Genomic DNA, 19,505 nt, shown 5'->3' on the forward strand with positions numbered 1-19,505 from the left:
AAGTGCTTCAATAGTTATGCGTCGTATCTCGTGAGGGCAAAGTTTCACAGTTTTTCACCTCGCCGATGTTTTGTGGGACAGCGACAACGATGGAGCCGTGCCGTACGACGGGAGAAATTTCGTGTCCCGATCATGTCTGCCACTGTGTCGGCACGGCTGACATATTCTACACTGCCGCTTTGCGCTCTGCGTTTGTTTTCGTACCAGTAACGCCTACATGTGTCAGCGCCGATGGGATGAACTGAAGTGCCATCCCACACTCGCGGGTATGCAGTGCCAATTTCGTTAAAGGAATGCCCTCCAAAGAAGTTTCGTCCCCATCGTACGTGTCGATGATATTTCCGGACAAGTATGGCACGCAATCTGTACTTCATGAAGAAAGATTTTAACGGTAAAAAAAGTGACAAATATAAATCTAAAGAAAACAACCATGAAACTCTGAATCACTGGAGAATCGGCGTTTGAGTATGGAAGTTTATGTGGTGTGCTTTCTTTTTTGATCAGCCTCCTTTTGGATGTGGAAACACTGACACCCCGAGTTTTGTAGACAACACAACAATTTTTTTTTCTCGGCTTTAGAGCCACCTATCGCAAAGTGGTTCGAACTGGAAGTACCCGTCCACTGGTCCCTTCCTACTTGTAAAGTGTGCACCTCCCACGATGAGTGGTATTTTCTGACAGCCTTTGACGGTCAAAGCCAGTTCCCATTTTGTTACGCCGCCCAAACTAAATGTCCACGTGGTTTCGCTATGCCAACTATTTTTGTTATAATAAGCATTGTGCCAAATGACGGTCATGTCAAAGTACCTGTGGGCCGAAAATCAGCACCTAGCACAACAGGTTATTACACAACAGCTGACCGCAAAAGCCCTTGGCGGCCAAACCGTGTGTTGGCCGACAACTTCGTTTTCTCGGCTTTGGAACCACCTTTCGTAAAGTTGTTTCAATTGGAAGTACAGTCCACTAGCCCCTTCCTACCTCTAAAGTCTCCACCTCCCCCGACCAGTGGTATTCTCTTGAGAGCCTTTTCATAGTCAAAACCGGTTCCCATTGAGTTACGCCGCCCAAACCAAATTTTCACCTGGTTTCCCTATGCCACCTTTTTTTTTTTGTATAATAAGTGCTGTGTCACGTTACTGTCAAGTCCAAGCACCTGTGTGCCCAAATTTGCACTTTGCACAGCCCGCTATAACACAACATTTTGGGTCCAATATTGGATATACCGTACAGCTTTATTTCTTTATTCGTTAGAAACAACTTTCACACCTGCTGTCTTAATGAAACTTGGCACACTTGTGCAGAAACTTAGTGGACATCTCACTCGCCTCCAATATCATCGTTCCAGCAGTCCTACGTTTACAGCGACGAGCGAATTAAATTTCCCACTGAAAGGAATTATGGTGGCGGCCGTCTTGCTTTTCGGAAAATTGCTCCAACTCCTTTTTTGGCGGCAACTAGAGAAATTCCCCCCGAATAACAACTAAAACTCAATATATAAGAAGAGGAGAACAGCTAAATGCCCTTCTTAGGTCTTTCCCAGCATTCATGGAACGTCACCCTCAACGTATCGGCTCAAAAAGCAGAAGTTTCGTCCGTGCGGGCTTCCGCCGCCACAGCTTGGCATGCGAAAAGGCGCCGCAGGCTGCCGAACGTGCCTCACGGTCGAACGCCAGCTCCTCCGCTAGCGGCGCTGCGCGCGTTTTTCAAAGCGCCCCCTATAGTTCCCGCACGGAGTGTATAGGCTTCACCAATATTGCAACGTGCCCCCTCCTAGTACTTATAACCTCCTTGCTTACGGTACACTGGGTGAAACTAGAGCACTATATAGCTCCTACGGAGCAGAGTAGCGCAATCCTGAACGCCGCCTTTCGGCGACTAGCGGCGAACGCCCGGAGGTTCCAACTGCGGTCAGAAATGCATGGAGAACGTGAGAAAATCGTTGTTTCTTCACAGTATTCTGGGGATGTACGGACTGGCAATCGTTTTTGACATAGTAATGGAACATTTTAGAATAATTTGCGCTCAGTTTTGTGCCCCGCAAGGACCTGACTTTTTTAAAAAAAATTGCTTGAGCGGCATCATGCAGCAGACGACACGGCGACGTCACACCATTCAAGTGACCCGCTCCGGCCAACCCGAAAAGCCCATCTCCGCTGCGAGCAAAAATCGTCTGCTTCAAACGCCATTGCCTTGGAAATTGCCTTCTCAAAATTTGCACACGCATCCGATATTATTAAAACTTTGATAAAGTGTTCAGTGCTTTACTAACTTCACGGCAGACTAGTTTTGAAAAGTGTGAACTCGCCGTTCATTTTTTAATCGGCCGTGTTGTATCGATCTCCATGTATTCTCCCATAGAGCGGGCCGCCTCTTGGAACCCTGAGTACCACGTGACTCGCGCCGAGCCGCTCTGTCGGCCATGTTGTCGGCAAAACATGGGGTTCAAAGGATTGCGCTACTCTGCTCCGTAGGAGCTATATAGTGCTCTAGGTGAAACAGGGTATAGCTTTCAGCTCACAAGACCGCTCACCGATGTGCAGATCCCCCACGGAAAATGGGAGAAGTTCTCCTCTCACGCGCGCTCTTTCGTTTTCCGAAAGACATCGGCAGGCCGCACCAACAGGGGGAATCGAGTGGCCGTGCAACATCATTGACCACGTGGAGATGCGATTGCTTTTTTTTTTGTTTGCCCTACACGAACACGGGAGCACGTGCTCGAGAGCTCACTAGCAGGAGCACGTGCACCCGACGCCAAACGGAAATACAGACATGGCTAGCCCCTAAGGAGCTTCGCCCCTAAAAGAAAGGGCACAGCACTATTATTCCTTCCCTTGCTCACAAATTTATGAGACTGAAGAATTAATGTGCCGGAAATGAGTCGACTTCACAAGGACAAACGACTTCACAAGGACTAAGATCAAACAAGGCATAGGCAACCATCCCAATGCCCTTTTGTAATGTTACTGCATCTATAATGCATGCAAACTCACCACTGTCAGTTGCTGCCTGTACACTCTGCTGAACTGCATACAAAGTTGAAAATTAGCGCTGCCTGGTTGTTGATTACGGGCTTTATGGCGCAAAGCTACTATGGCCATACTGCGTCAAGCTTGTTTAGTTGGGACATACTCAGGACTTTCTTATACAAATTATCTAAAAAAGGTTCATATGACAGGGTTAAAAGACATAGAATTAAAATTACAACTCCAGTAGGAAGACGGTTTTTCTTAAGTAATTTATGACACAATCAAACAGTACTATAGGAGTCTTCCCAATTAGCAGCACTGGGTGAAAAGGAATCTGGTGTGAAAAAAACTCGGGGAAATGTGTACGTCGTTCTTGCTCAAGCCCTGGGCACAGCCACAAAATATGTAAAATTGTTAAACGCTCCCCACAGTTATCACACAGGGGTGGGCCTTCCCTCCTGAGCAGGTGTCTTTGGGTAAGGTGGGAGTGTCCAATTCTAAGACGACGCAAAAGAACTTCATGGCGGCGGGTTTTGTGGGATGCACTCTCCCACATACCAAGTGCTGGCTTAATCCCGTGAAGTTATTTTTCACATTCCAGACTCCACTCCGACTGCCATTGTTGGAAAACTAATAATTTTGCTAAGGGCTTTATGTCTTGAAATGGGATCTGTGAGGTAGTTGGCAGTAGGTGCTTAGAGCTAGTGGCTAATTTGTCTGCTCTTTCATTAGCTAGGATTCCCACATGGCTAGGCACCCAGCAAAATTTTGTCTCGGCCAAGCCGCAGACCACATTGTACCTTAGATCGGACAAGTTGTACCAGTCTGTTTTTACTTCCCTTCATTGAGCAAAGTGTGGTGAGCACACTTTGAGAATCCACAAATAAAATAGATTTCATTTTGGCACCATCGGTATAAAATTGGGAGTAGTTACCATACTTCTGCACCTCAAGGAATTCTTGCTGAATCACCATTGGGGGGACGTCATGTTTATTAAATCTAGTAAAATACCAATCACAAAAGACTGGCAACGCACTCCACGGAGCTTCATTTTCACCCTTCTACAAAAGGTCAGTCTCGTCAAGGGTGAGCCCTGCCTGGAATTAATCACAAGTTAAGAAGTATTTTTATGTAGCTGTGGAATACACACCGTTCTGTGGTCTGAAGTCGTGTGGAGCAGCTCTACGACTGGTGCCTGCATCGTCTCCTGCAACACCACAGTCAGTTGCTAATGGACCTTTTTCCAGTAAGCTTCTGTGCATTGGTACACTTCCGCTGGCACCGTTTTCGCAGGACACCGGGACGCGGTGGCCTGCGAAAATGGCTACAGGAACATTGTCAGGATCTGTCTTCTTGCGTATTTAGACTATTGTGATGCTTTGTTTTTTGTATATTGGTAGTATGGAGTATAAAAAGCACTGAAAACCGATACAGCACAATGCCAATGTGTTTTGACAGGCGGAAGCACGTTGGGCTGCTCTTCTATTGTAGTTCAGACAACTCCCCAGACTGCGCACGTTACTCAAAAGAGGTCCATTGTATATGCCCTTGATGACTCGTAGATAACTAAGATTTAGTTTGTCATGGAAGTAGCCCAACCAAGAAAGCCTGTTGTGACAAGTTAGTGGCGCCCCCCTCCAGTCCGCCCGTCTGCGGCCGCCAGGCTCGGCGGGCAACATTGTTCACCAGACCAATAAACGCCGTTGAGCGCACGCGCTCCGGCCAGACATCGTCCACCCTCACAACCAGGCTGCGTGTCGTCTCTCCTCGGCGGGTGCTTCGGCCCCTTCGTCCACGTTCGAGAAAGATCGTGACACTGGCGGCGAGGAACCGTGGCACTGGAGGCCACCAACGTGCACGGTTCGGCCCACGCCGCCGAGAGAGTCGCAACACCGCCCCCCGCTCCTGTCGCCATGCCGCTGTACGGGAGGCTCGAGCCGTTCGAGGGAGATGGGTCCGCCTGGCCAGTCTACGAAGAACAAGTCCACGTGTTCTTCCGGGCGAACGACACGCCCGAGGCGAAACAACGGGACATCTTCTTGGCCAGCTGCGGGACCCGCGTCTTCAGCCTCTTGCTCGACCTCCTCAAGCCGGCCACGCCGCACGTCAAAACGCTGGGTGAGCTGCTCGTCACGCTGCGCTCGCACTTCAGCCCGGCGCCGTCCACGCTTATGGAGCGGTTCCGCTTCAACAACCGGAGCCGCCAGGACGGGGAGACCCTCGGGCAGTTCGTCGCTGCGCTACGAGGGTTAGCGAGCACCTGCGCCTTCGGCGACCAGTTAGACTCGCTACTCCGGGACCGATTCGTCTGCGGCATCAACAACCCTGCCATGCAGACGCGACTCCTGGAGCTCCCCGACCCCTCGCTGGACGATGCGGTGAAGGCAGCGCTGGCGATGGAAGCAGCAGCGAAGGACGTCAGCGAGATAGCGCGTGCGGCCGGCTCACCGTCGACGGAAGCAGCGGAAGCGGCGGTAAACAAGATGGCGACAAGGAGCAGTGCCTGCAGCCGCTGCGGCGCTGCCCACTCCCCCTCACGGTGCCAGTTCGTCCAAGCACAATGCTTCACGTCCGGGAGAACTGGGCACCTCGCACGTGTCTGCCGAGGGGGGAGGACGAGCGGCGGCCACCAGCAGCAGCAGCAGCAGCCTGCTTCAAGCCCGGGTTCCAGCCAAGCCCGCGGCCAGGGTGGTCGTCGCAAGAGAACGCGTCGGGGACGAGCGGCACCAGGCCCGGGTCCGTCTTCAGCCAGGGTCCACGTCGTGGCCGAGGACCCGCAGATTTTCGACGTGTGGCAGACGAGTAAGCCTCCATCGTCCGTGCCACCATACTTGGTGTCCGTCGAAATCTGCGGCCACCCCATCACCATGGAGCTGGACACAGGGGCCAGCGTGTCGGTCATGCCCGGGAAGCTGTTCAAGCGGACCTTCCCCGGCGTGTCCATCGAGGAGTCTGACGTCATGCTGCGCAGCTACTCCGGGCAGCTTTCCCAGGTCCAGGGTCGGGCCCAAGTCAGCGTTCGCCTTGGCGACAGGGAGGCAATCCTTCCCCTTTACTTAACCAAGGGGTCGTCGCCGACGCTGCTTGGCCGGAACTGGATTCACTCGCTGGGTGTTCGGCTGCCGGGGTACCAAGAAGCTGCGCTCCATGTGGTGAAAGACGTCCCGAGCCTCCTGACCGACTTCCAGTCCCTGTTCCAGCCAGGGGTGGGCACCTTCGCCGGCACGACGGTCGGCATCCTCGTACCCGAGGGAGCCCGGCCTCGGTTCTTCAAGCCGCGCCCGCTGCCGTTTGCCCTGAAGGACGGGGTCACCCAGGAGCTGCAACGGCTGCAGCGAGAGGGTATCCTGGTGCCCGTCAAGACCTCCGAGTGGGCTGCACCGATTGTTCCAGTCCTCAAGCAAGACGGCCGCGTCAGGATCTGCGGGGACTTCAAGGTCACCATCAACCCCGTCGCTACCGTCGAGAAGTACCCGCTGCCTCGGGTAGAAGATCTCTGGTCGGCTCTGTCCGGGGGACAGAAGTTCTCCAAGCTCGACCTTCGAGATGCCTACCAGCAGCTGGTGCTCCAGGATGCCGCCCGGAAGTATGTCACCATTTCAACAACCATTGGACTCTTCCAGTACACGTGCCTACCGTTCGGCGTGGCCTCAGCCCCAGCCATCTTCCAGAGAGAGATGGACAACCTCTTCAGGGGCATGAGGCACGTGGCGGTGTACTTGGACGACATCCTGGTTACCGGTACCGACGACGGGGACCATCTGCAGAACCTGCGCAAGGTCCTGGCACGATTGCAGGACGCCAGTCTCAAGCTGAGGCTGGACAAGTGCGTGTTCCTGACCCCCAGCGTGGAGTATCTGGGACACATCATCTCCCAGGCTGTCCTGGCCCCGGCACCCCGCAAGATTGAGGCCGTGCTCATGGCGCCGAAGCCCAAGAGCAAGAAGGAGCTTCAGAGCTACCTCGGCCTCATCACCTTCTACAGGAGGTTCCTGCCCAACCTGTCGACGCATCTGGAGCCACTGCATCGCCTGCTTCGTGATGGGCAGCAGTGGGCCTGGAAGAAGGAGCAGGACTTGGCCTTCCAGCACAGCAAGGAGTTGGTCGTCAAGGCTCCAGTGCTGGTGCACTTCGACCCGGCCAAGCCTGTAGTCCTCACTGTGGATGCGTCGCCGTACGGGGTAGGAGCCGTCCTGTCGCACCGGGGTCAGGATGGTCAGGAACACCCTGTGGCGTTTGCTTCTCGTCGGCTTCATGCAGCAGAGCAACGCTACAGCCAGCTCGACAAGGAAGGCTTGGCCCTCATCTTCGGGGTCCAGCGCTTCCATCAGTACCTGTGGGGCCAGCAGTTCGAGGCAGTCACGGACCACAAGCCGCTGCTGGGGCTGCTGGGACCTGACAAGGCGGTCCCAGTGCAAGCCTCGCCTCGTGTGGTACGCTGGGCCTTGATGCTGGCAGCCTACAGGTACAAGCTGGTCTTCCGCCCTGGGAAGGACCTGGGACCTGCCGACGCCCTGAGCCGCCTGCCCCTGCCGGAGGTGCCTGCTGCCGTTCCGGAGCCAGCTGATGTGTTCCTGCTGGAGCGGGCCTACCCGGGGGTGCTTACCAGGACTGCGGTGGCGCAGGCGACCAGCCGGGACCCGGTCCTGTCTCAGGTGGTCAAGGCGGTTGCCCGAGGGGAGGAGCTGCGTCACCAGGCATACAGCCACAAGACCGCCGAGCTGAGCTTGCAGCAAGGCTGTCTCCTGTGGGGTTCCAGGGTGGTGATTCCACAAAGTCTGCGGGCCAAGGTGCTGCAGCTGCTGCACGCGGGGCATCCTGGCATTGAAAAGACCAAAATGGTGGCACGGTCGCACGTTTGGTGGCCTGGCTTGGAGCAGGACATCGTGCACCAGGTGCAAGGCTGCCAAGTCTGCCAGGGGAACCAGCGAGCCTCGCGCCACGTGGAGATCACCCCCTGGCCGTTCCCACAGAGGCCGTGGTCCCGCTTGCACGTGGACTATGCGGGACCCTTCAAGGGCCACTACTTCCTGGTGGTAGTGGACGCCTTCTCCAAGTGGGTGGAGGCACTGCCAGTCACCAGTCCCTCGGCAAGCGTGACCATTGCGGCTCTGCGGAAGGTCTTCGCGGCGCAGGGATTGCCGGACATTATTGTGTCCGACAATGGTCCCGCTTTTGCCAGCGCCGAGTACTTCGACTGGCTGCAGACGAATGGGATCCGCCGGATGCTGGTTCCGCCGTACCATCCTGCTTCCAATGGTGCAGCCGAGCGAGTGGTCCAGACCATCAAGGACAAGCTCAAGAAGAGCCAGCCCGGGGATTTCCGAACGCAGGTGGCCCGGGTACTGTTTCAGTACCGGACCACACCCCATGAGGTCACTGGCCGCGCCCCCTGGGAGCTTCTGCTGGGCCGTATGGTCAAGACCCCCCTGGACGTCTTGCATCCAGACCTCCGGTCCATGGCGCTCCTGAAGCAGCTGAAGCAGAAGCTGGCTGCTGACCGAGGGTGCCGTCCCGGGCCTTTGCCGGAGCCGGGAGTGTCGGTGTACGCCAGGAACTTCCGTCCTGGCCCACCCTGGTCTGCCGGGCGTGTGGTTTCACCAGCGAGTGCCTCATCGCTGCTCGTCCGCATGCCCGACGGGACCACCTGGCACCGGCACGTCGACCATGTCAGGCCTCGCTTCGGGACCTGGCTTCCACCCTCGGCCGTCGCTTCGGAGGACCAGCCTGCAGGGGGCCCAACAACAGCACCAGTCGTGGCCGGCGGAGCGCCATCCACCCCGGAGGCGACAAGCGTCGCCACTCCTGTGGCACCAGTTGGACCGTGCCACTCCCCAATCCGGTCCCTGTAGCTCCACCGGGTGGAGCGCGACCAATTCAGGCAGCGCCCGGCGTTGCCACACCTGGCCCGTCGACACCAGTGCCCAGGCGGAGTGCACGGCAGAGGAGGCCACCTGACCGCTACTCGCCGGGGTGACCGTCATCGTCGACAGGCCGGGACTTTGCATGACCAGACGCTGAGATGGTGTCGGCCGTGCGAGTCGTGTATTTAGTTATTTTGTTTTCAGGAAAAACAAACTGGGGGGGAGGAGTGTGACAAATTAGTGGCGCCCCCCTCCAGTCCGCCCGTCTGCGGCCGCCAGGCTCGGCGGGCAACATTGTTCACCACACCAATAAAATGTAGCTGCAGACTATATACCATTTTGAAGACTGTTATCAGTTGCGAAAGCTGTACAACTTGTGCCTGCATCGTCGACATCTGCAATACAACATTAATGTTTCATTAAACAGAATGAAAAAGCAGCCAGGCCATATGAAAGAAACGGGCCTTTGAAGCCAATGTCTTGCGTGCTAAGTGCACCAGTATAGTAGCTCACATCTGCATTTATTATTGCGTATTGGTGTTCATACCTTCATTCATTGAGTCTCCTTTGCTGGAAGCTGAAAGTACCACAAACATACATGAAAATATTTAGTATAGTGTGAATCGCATCAACTGAGACTCAAGGTGCAAGCCTAGGCAGGCAAACTCCTGCTTAGCACATTCACTGGGTTCGGCTTAGTATTTCTATCTAGCTCTAGCCACTCGCTGTTTTGCTTCAGTGAATGTGTATTCGCGCGCGGGAGAATTCAAGTACGCCCACAATTCCGAACCAGAACTCGGCGTTCTGATGCAACGCGCGCTCTCTTCTGCTCCTCTCCGAGTTTGTCGGCGCAAGAGCAGTCCAAACAAATATCTTAGCAATACTCGAGTATCCTTGCTAAATCTCGAATTCGAAAAACATTTAGTCACAACATTGCAGCCCATTATATACGAGGGGTGATCAAAAAGTTCCGGGACTAATGTTGTAGCGTAGAAAGTGTGGACAGTACAGTGATGCATGCGCAACAGTCAAAGTAAATAACCTTCGCGTCTCATTATACTAAAAAGTGTCGCTCTGTGAACATTTGGAGCTGCGCTACACTAGTTTGTTTGACCACAGCCACGATCATGATGGCAATCTTTCCATACACTGCAAACCAGGGCGAGAACGAACATCAATTTTACGTCAAGCTCAGCAAACATAAAAAAAAGACCTCTAAAATGATTTAAAAGGCTTATGGAAAAAAAAGTGAGCTGTGCGAGGTGTTTTGAGTGGCACTCGTGCCTCAAGAATGACAGAACGTCAACCGAAGTCAAGGAAAGGTCGGATAAAGTCGCCCTACCGCTCTTTGTCTTCCAGCGATGTTCTGCCGTTCCTGAAGTGCGAGTGCCACTTAAAAAACTTCGCGAAATTCACTGTTTTTTTACACAAGCCTGCGTAAACATATAAAGCAGAAAATCCTCTGCTTTATATTTTTCGAGTTTGATGCAAAATCGATGTTCGCTCTCACTCTGGTTTGTAGTCTATAGTAAGGATTAATTTGGACCACCTGGGGATCTTTTGATGTGCAACCGAAAGCTCGGTTACACGGCACCTTCTCCGCAATAAGCCTCCGTCAGATTGCGGGCACCTCGGCCGGGATTGGAACCCGCCACAGGGGATCCGTAGGCCGGCAGTCTCACCTCGGAGCCACCGAGGCGGCTCGTTGCCGGTGTCGTCGCTTGCACGGCTTGCACGCGGTATGCCTTGGCAACAGGTGGACCCGGTGACAGCAAGTGCTCGTCGCATCACCTTGCCAGTCGCCTGAGAAATCGCTCGCATGCAGTTTCTACTGGATTTGCAAAAATGTGTGCTTCACGAGGCTGCTTTTTCTTTTTTGATCAAGGACAGCTACTAATGGGGTTCATTGCTTTCCTCGGATTCCGAAGAAATCGGCTGGGGAGATTATTTTGAGAGCTTATCGGTATATACCAAAAATGCAGAATGCCAGTTATTTGCCCCACATACGTATGTTGAGACTATAAATTTTCAAAGAAAGATCGCTGAAAACTATATCCAGCTTCTAATTCTTCTATTCAACTTCCGAGCATAGCAAGTATTTGAGACATGCACTGACGTGACTGGCATCATATCATGCCTTCTGCTTCCGGTAGACAGACGGCAGCTCCAGGCTGATGAATGGCAGCTAGGACTGTCAAGTAGAATAGCACCAAAAATGGTAAACTAAATCAATGAAAAGAACAGCTTATACAGCATTTGGCCTATCAGCTTCAAAACAGGCTGTTAATGACCAAGCGTGCACATGTATTTAAATTTGACTTTTAGGATAAATAAAAGATGACTGGATCTTGTGACTACGGCACAAACCTCGCTTTCTGCGAAGGTCAGCCCGCTTGTGCCTGCGCATGACTCCATCCCGAGCTGGGCAGCCATTGAAGATTGATGGCACATGATCTGGGTGTTTTGACAGCCGTGCTGGCTCACCTAAACAGAAGAAGGTAGCCACAGGTTATTCAATGGCTGCACATAAAAATCCAAGGGAAAATGCGGGATGGTTAATACCAGTTTTGGTGAAAACACAAACAATGCATATGAGCTATACTCGGGGTGAACTTTTTGTGGCATTCTGGCATTTTTTAGAGGAGGAAACTTTGCACACAGCCGGCCAGTGCCGGCGGGCCGCGACATCCCCCTGAGCGCTGCACCCTGGGCGGTCCGCGCGCGCGCCCCCCCCCCCCCCCCCCCCCCCCCCTCCTTCATTGTGACGCCACTGGTTTGATTAAACTTTTGTGGTGAAACAACGTCTGTCCTCTGACTTTTTCAGCGCCACGCAGAGCTGGATCGCGATGAGGTGCGATCACAAGTTCAGCGCAGTTAGCAAACTCTACAAAAAGCTATAAAGTCGTGAATGTGATGTGATGTGACGTGCGGCATCGAAGACAGTCGTGCGATATGCTATAGTGAACTTACCTGTGTGGAAATGCGCGCCGCATATCCGAGCGTTGCGCGTCGGTTGCCACGGCGTACCGTCGGGGTTTACACGCCGGAGAGCCGCGATCCACTTCTTCCGTTGGTTCTTGTGCGTCTTGGACGAGGGAAACCGGAAGAACCGCGCTCCATTCTCTTTCCCTCTTTGCTTGGAACACCCGACCGCGGAGCACGCGTGTGGCATTGCAACAAAACGAGAAAGCGTTCCTCCTGCGATCCACAGGAAACTGGACCTCGACGGGCGGTGGGGCAGCGACGGTGGCGGAGGAGCGGCAGAGAGTTCGGTAGAGGCACCGTTGTCCTGCAAAGATGGCGGCAGCGAAACGGCCGACTGGGAGCGAGAGTAGACACTGGTATACGCATGCGCAGATGCGTACTGGAAAATGGTCCATTCCTTCCTTTTAGTTATATCTTTGGCGCAGCATGGCCTATGTTGCTTTTTGCACCATTAAACACACAATAAACAACAACAAACAAACAAACAAAGGAGAGCCACTGCTGCTCGAAGTAGGCAGCAAACTCTGCGATCGCCGAGTTCAGTTTCAAGTCTCCTATGACCGGCATGAGTCCCTTCAGCGATGCAAACCAGTGGCATCTTACGATGGGCACAGGGAGCAGGGCGAGGCTTACGAGCTTGCAAGCCCGCCTCCACAACGCGGGCTGTTGATGGTCACAGCAGACTGCCTACAAACGTATGATTGATAGAAAAATCAGTGTTAATACAAAATGTTGATCAACACTCTTCGAAAGCATGGCATACACACCTGAAGCCCTATTTGTGTCATCTTCCGGTTGACACATTGCGCGATGTGACAGAGGCAGCCTTTCGACGTAGCAGCTAGAAACGTAGCATCAAAGGTTGATATGGCAACTATTTTGAAGTTGAAGTGCCCCACTTCGATCATGCCCACGTTGCCCCACCTTGTGCAACGGGCACTGCGGACGACCCCGAACAACTTGATATAGCTTGTCTTCGTCTCATCTGGCATCAGTGGCACCATTAACGGCAATCCCTCGCCTCTCAGCAAGCCATGAATGCTGTACAGATGACTAAACTGCGGCGGGCAGTAGTCAAAAGTTCCATCACAGGCCCAGTGCTTGGAGTCGTGCAGAGTATCCAGGTTCAGCGAGGAGGCGAGGATCAGGAATGGGCCGTTGGGCCTGCTCGTAGAGCACATTTTTTCTCTCGTGGGAGAGTTCCTGGATTCCCAGGTCACGAAGAGCTCCTCCCAGACTGCGGGGGGGGGGGGGGGGGGGGGGGGGGGGTCACCGATGCCTTGCAGTGTGGGTACATTTTGTTGACCTTGCGATACTTTTCAGACCTAACAGACCTGCAAAGCACTCAAAGTAACTGAATTAATTTTCAACCACAAACAACAAGGTGCACAGATGAATACCCAGCTAAAAATTTCCATTAAATCCAATCAGAATTCTAACTGGTTTTAACTGGAACCAATTGATTTGAGTGGGATATTTTTTTTTAACTGGAAACATTCTTATAGTTGGAACCTGAATGAGTTTGAAATGGTTCTCAGTGGTTCCCTATTGGCAGTGACCAATTGGTTGTCCGAAAACCCAATTGGTACCAATAGAAAAATTTCGATTGGAAAATAATGGGAATCTTCAACTGGGTAAGATTTCACCATATTCTGGTATTGCCCCTTTATATCTTGTATCAAGCTAGACGCGTCCAGCCCTAAAGCTGGCCTGTGCACCATCCCTAAGAGACCCAATTTCATGTTCTTGGTCTATGATACGGGGGATATATACAGGGCTTTTTTTATTTTTACAAAATTTTAGAAAAGGAGATAGCCGGGTGGATGCCGTCTTCACTATATTTGTGGGGCTCGGCGGGCATTAGATGGGGAAGAACCGTTGCAGTGTGTTGCCTGATTGATCAATATTTGTTAAATAACAATCAACTGCTTAATCGACCTTGTAGCTATTGCAGTTTTAAAGGGAGCAATTATTTAAGCCTAACCCAATTGAGGCAATTCGCGAAAAGACAAACTCTGAGATATGCATCGTTAAAATTTTGCCTTTCTTCGCTTGTCTACAGCGTGTCTTTGGTTAACCCGTTGGCGCAGCACTTCCAAGATAGTGACGAAGAAACAGAAATGACTACGTCACCCTTCAACGTATCATAATCAGGTGCACTCTTCAGCCCGCGGTTTTGAATCAAGCAAAGAAAGACAAAGTTTTAACGATGAATCCCCGCAGGGGGCACCTGTGAAAGCAGGTGTTTGGAGAGTGGCGTCTCCACGGACCCCGAGCCATGCGGGTTCGCCCGCCCACGTATGGCTGTGCGTGGCTTTCCCGTGTCTGGGGAAAAGGGCATCCTGGTGGTTGAGCCGAGCCCGGGGTAGGTTTGGACCAGGGTTGTAAAAGTTACTTCAAAAATGTACCTAAGATACAGTTACAGTTACTCATACGAAAATGTACCTAGGTGCCTATCTAGCTACTCGCTTAAAAATGTACCTAAGTACAGGTACAGTTACTTCAAAGATACTTTTTTATTTTCACGTCAAGTATTGTTCTCAGATTTGTCACATTATTATTGGAAGTAAATCCTTTGTATGCTGGGATGCACACAAAAACAAGTTTGATAAACGTGCTTCATTGATGTCAATGTTTTAAGGAAGGAAGAAAATATTTTAACGCGAGCGCGTTTAGGAGCTCGTGTCACAGAAAATCCGTCGGATGTCGGTGGCGTCGGTGGCGTGACGGGAAATTCCTGAATGGTCGATAGGGTTGTGACGTCACAGCCACTTGACTTCGCGCGGGAATTTCAAACAACCCACAACGCTCATGTGAAACCTGACGTTACGCGTGGAATGAAGGTGGTTGAAGACACACGAATTAATTTCATCTATTTCTTTTTATTTATTTATTTATTTAATTTACCTCAAAGCGCCCTTTCGGGCATTGTATCAGGGGGGAGTACAAGGTTTTCGACAAAAATATTGAAACGATACATATCGTACATATTTGCTTAATAAACAAGAAACAATGCAATACACCCACTCGAAAGGAATACACCCTTACACAAACAGGAAACAACGTGCCAACCAGGCTACAAAAAGAGAGAGAAAAGACCATCTTTGCACATGAAAAACAAGAAAGTCACCATCCCGCGATTCATTCCATGGAAAAGTGAAACAAACGTTCACGTGATGATTTGAATTCATTTTTATTTATGATATCTACAACGTGGTGGGGCAAAGAGTTCCATTCTGCAATGGCAAGCTGTAATGGCGAGTTGCGAAACTGGTTAGTGCGACAATTTGATAAACGAATTTTGTGAGGGTGGTCATGTCTGGGAAAGATGCGATGAGGGAGAGGTAATAAGAGTTCCTTAAGGCTAACATTATAGTAATAAATATTGTAAATGAAGGTAAGACGGGAGACTTTGCGCCTGACTTTTAATAAAGGTAAATTAGCCCTTTTGTTTCAGTGCCGAAACGCTCGTGTAAGGTGAATAGTCACTAAATATGAAGCGCGCGGCTTTGTTTTGAATTTTGTCAATTTGGTCAATCAGGTAGTCCTGGTAGGGAGACCATATGATGCTGGCGTATTCGAGCTGCGATCTGACAAAGGACTTAAAAGCTAGCAAACGAGTCATATATTTGGTTTTATCTATGTTAATTCGCATTTGCCACTTGTTGCACCACGAAGCAATAGAGCTCAGATCGGTTTGAAGTGTCGAGGTGTCTTCTATATGTACTATCTTTTTATACAATACACAATCTTCTGCGATTGGAACATGCGGCGAATGGTCGCCGCATGTTCCAAATGATCCCACTGCATAAACTAATTCATTTGCCTTAAAGAAAAATCTAAAGAATTTACGCAGGAACGCACCCACGACCCTTCGGTTGCGAGCCAGACACGCTACCGACTAGGCAACGGAGGGCTTGGGAATGGCACTGCGATCCTGCCGTCATTGGAGTGCCTCGATGTCTGTCTGTGTCAGGGTAAAGGCATTATGGCATCGAGTCTTGTCTGCGCGTGCCGACCAAACACATAAATATACCTTGCGGGGTAAATTGGCACCAAAGCACTGGCAAAAGCTCCTCGATCGCACCGGGAGTGTTGTATCATAAGAACTAGGTCGTTGTGTGACTTTAAGAGCATGAGAAGCGATTGAGAAGGCCATGCGAACGGGGCCCGATAACTCTATCGCGTTCAACTCTTAAAGCCAAAGGTTAATCGTCCTCCCAGTTTTTTTTTTTCTTCACAAACATTTTCAGTTTTGTAAAGTGCAAAATTTCAGTTCGATTTATTGCATGGAAAAACTACGTGATGTTAAATTGCTTTACGACTGTAATCATAATTTATTTTCAGTTACATGTTATATTGTATTTCTATGATTTTGACGAAGTGAATAGAAAAGTACCTGTAAAAAGTAACTTCACTTAGTTACAAGTTACTGGAAAATGTACCTAAGATACAGATACAGATACTGAGAAATGAAAGTACCTAGGTTTGTACCTCAGGTACAACAAAAGTACCTAGATACCGATTTACAGTTACTTGTACCTAAGTACTTTACAACCCTGGTTTGGACCCTTCGGGGCCCCCCGGGCGAGGCAATACACCACTTCGGCCCCCGCTTCTCATAGACGGGAGTCCTGGTAAGGCCCGGCCAGGATGATTCAGCCTAGTCGCCACTTCTACTATCCCCTCCTCTCTTTCACCCTTGTCTTCTCCTTCTTTTTACTCTTCTCATTTCTCTTGTTTCTTTTTTCAACTCCTTTGGCGGCAAGGGCTAACCTTGGGTGGCGACAGACTCCTTGTCCAGAACCACACTTGGGTATAGTACCTGGGCAGTGCTAGTAGCGTAACGTCTCCAGCAAAGCCCTGTTTGTTATGGTGCGTTACCTATTCCCGTGTTGGGCTCCGTGGTGGGCGGCACACCACAGGTTCTGAAGACCCTCCGCCTCTTATGGCTCCCCCCTCCTCCAAACCGAACACGGCGCGTGCCCCTAAAAGGGGTTGCTCCGTACTTACTTTCGAAAAAGCATCCGAACCGCCAAAGTTTCCAAGATTTTTTTGTCATTCAAGCCCTAGATGAAGAAAAGCCACTGGCTAAGCTCTCGCCTTTTCTAGTTTCAAAATGTCTTGATGCCATTATTGGCAAAGCTTTCAAGGCGAAAAAGCTTTCTGGTAACCTTCTTGTCGAGGTTGAAACAGAAGTTCAAAGCAGGACGCTTCTAAAACAGACATGTCTAGGCGAACACCAGATAAAAGTAAGCCCACATCGGACACTGAATAGTGTTCGAGGTGTTATCTCTGAGCCTGATCTGATAGATTGCACTGAGGATGAAATTCTGGCTGGACTCCAGAAACAGGCAGTGGTGGCCGTCAAGCGGATCACCATCCGCAAAGACGGGCAGGAGCAGCCAACCAAGCATTTGATCCTGACTTTTGAACTGCATACGCTTCCTACGACCGTTAAAGCTGGTTACCTACACTGCAAAGTCCGGCCTTTTATCCCCAACCCACAAAGGTGTTTCCGGTGTCAGCGCTTCGGGCATGGCTCGCGAAACTGTCGGGGCCGTGAAACTTGTGCAAAGTGTGGCAGCAACGACCATGTTGCTGACATTTGTGAGAATACTCTCAACTGTGTTAACTGCCAAGGCAACCATGCTGCTTATGCTAGAACATGCCCACAATGGAAGCGGGAAAAAGAAATCCTAACCCTTAAAGCACAAAAGAATATTACCTACCAAGAGGCAAAACAACAGTATTCCTTTTTCGCAAAAGGAACGTTTGCGCAGGCGGTGCAAAGGGGACTAGCACCGCGAACAGAATCGAAGGCCACTCAGGTCTCTCCTGAGGTCCTGGCAGTGGCTCTTCAGTCCCCAACCCCCCAGCAGCGGCAGCAGCTTCCCCTCGTTTCTGGAGGAAGCGCACCAGCTGCCTCTCGACCACGGGACAGGCAGGGAGCCTCCCTAGCTGTCTCCACTCCAAGGTGTCCCCCCAGGGAGAAGGAGCGAGAGTCTCGCCCCAACTCACGGGAGAGGGCCTCGTCCAAGGAGCGGCATCACGCCGCTCCTTCAACAGCTGAGGGGCGGGGACGGATGGAGTTGGGCGACGTTCAGCCCAGCACCTCCACTGCTGCCCCTTTGAGTGAGGGCGGTCGTGGCCGGGGAGTCCGGCCCCGTACCTCGACTTTGCCCAAACCTACACAACAAGCCTCGTCTCAAGAGGTGGAGGCGAGGGACGAGGCCACCGAGCCTTCCGCTCTTTCGTCCGATCAGGACAATATGGAATGGGAGATTTCTAAAACAAAGAAAAAAACGAAAAAACCAGTAATACCTCCAAAGTAGTTTCCTCTGGGAACGTCATCCCAAGACCAGAGTAGTTGATTGTATTTTTATACTTGCATCTCTTTTACATAATAATGCCTCCACTTGTTCTACAATGGAACTGTCGAGGTCTTCTTGCAAACTATGATGATATTACTGATATACTAGAGGAACACAGTCCCATTGCCCTCTGTTTGCAAGAGACTCACTTAAAAGAGAGTCACACAAATGTCCTCAGGCATTTCCAAGTGTTTCGGAAAGATCGGCAGCATTCAAGCCATCCATCTGGAGGTTCTGCTGTCGTTTTGCAACGCTCTGTACCATGTCTGGAAGTACCCTTAAACACTGAACTAGAGGCCGTTGCTACCCGTATACTGACTAACCGATTGATTACTATTTGTTCAGTATATATACCTCCAAACTACCAGCCTAAGTATGAGGAACTTGAATTACTTTGTGATCAGCTTCCTTCTCCTTTTGTGCTTGTGGGTGATTTTAATGCTCATAATCCTCTCTGGGGAAGTGGACGAAAAGATACACGAGGAGCACTTATTGAACGTTTTTTACTGTCATCAGGATTATGTTTGCTCAACTCGAAAGAATCTACACATTTTTCATCAGGAACACGTACATTCACATCAATTGATCTTTCAATTGTGCATCCCACATTATTTCCTTTTCTAACATGGAAAGTCATTCCTAATCCATATGGCAGTGATCATTTTCCCATTATTTTAGACTTTCACAATCACCCTATTACACTTCCAACTCGGACACCTAGGTGGAAGATTGACAAAGCCAATTGGACACTTTTCAAACAATCCTCTGTTTTAGCTATTACATCTCTCCATCAACTTTCTATTGAAGAGGCATTAGACCATATTACAAAGCACATATTGGAAGCTGCTATGATCGCAATACCCATGACATCCACTCACCTTCCCAAACGACCGAAACCATGGTGGAATGAAGATTGCCAAAAGGCTAAAAAGAAACAAAACAAAGCATGGGGCATTTTTAGGCGGTACCCTACACCGAGCAACCTTGTTACTTTCAAGAAAATGAAGGCTTCTGCGCGATTTATTCGCAGGCTGTCTAAAAGACATTGTTGGATGAAGTATTCGTCATCTATAAATAGTCAGGCGACACCAAAGGAGGTATGGGATCGAGTCCACAAAATAAATGGCTCTTACCATGCTTTTTCCATTCCTCTTTTGACAAAAAATGGAATATGCCCTGAAAGCCTCGAAGAACAGGCAGACATTCTTGGCGAACAATTCGAGTTCGTTTCCAGCTCAAGGAACTACACGCCTACTTTCCTTCGACACAAAGTACAGGTAGAAAAAAGGTCAGTAAATAGTTCGAGTGGCTATCAA

The sequence above is a fragment of the Ixodes scapularis genome, unplaced genomic scaffold (genome assembly GCF_016920785.2).
Source record: "Ixodes scapularis isolate PalLabHiFi unplaced genomic scaffold, ASM1692078v2 PGA_scaffold10__122_contigs__length_95168666, whole genome shotgun sequence".
NCBI lineage: Eukaryota > Metazoa > Arthropoda > Arachnida > Ixodida > Ixodidae > Ixodes > Ixodes scapularis.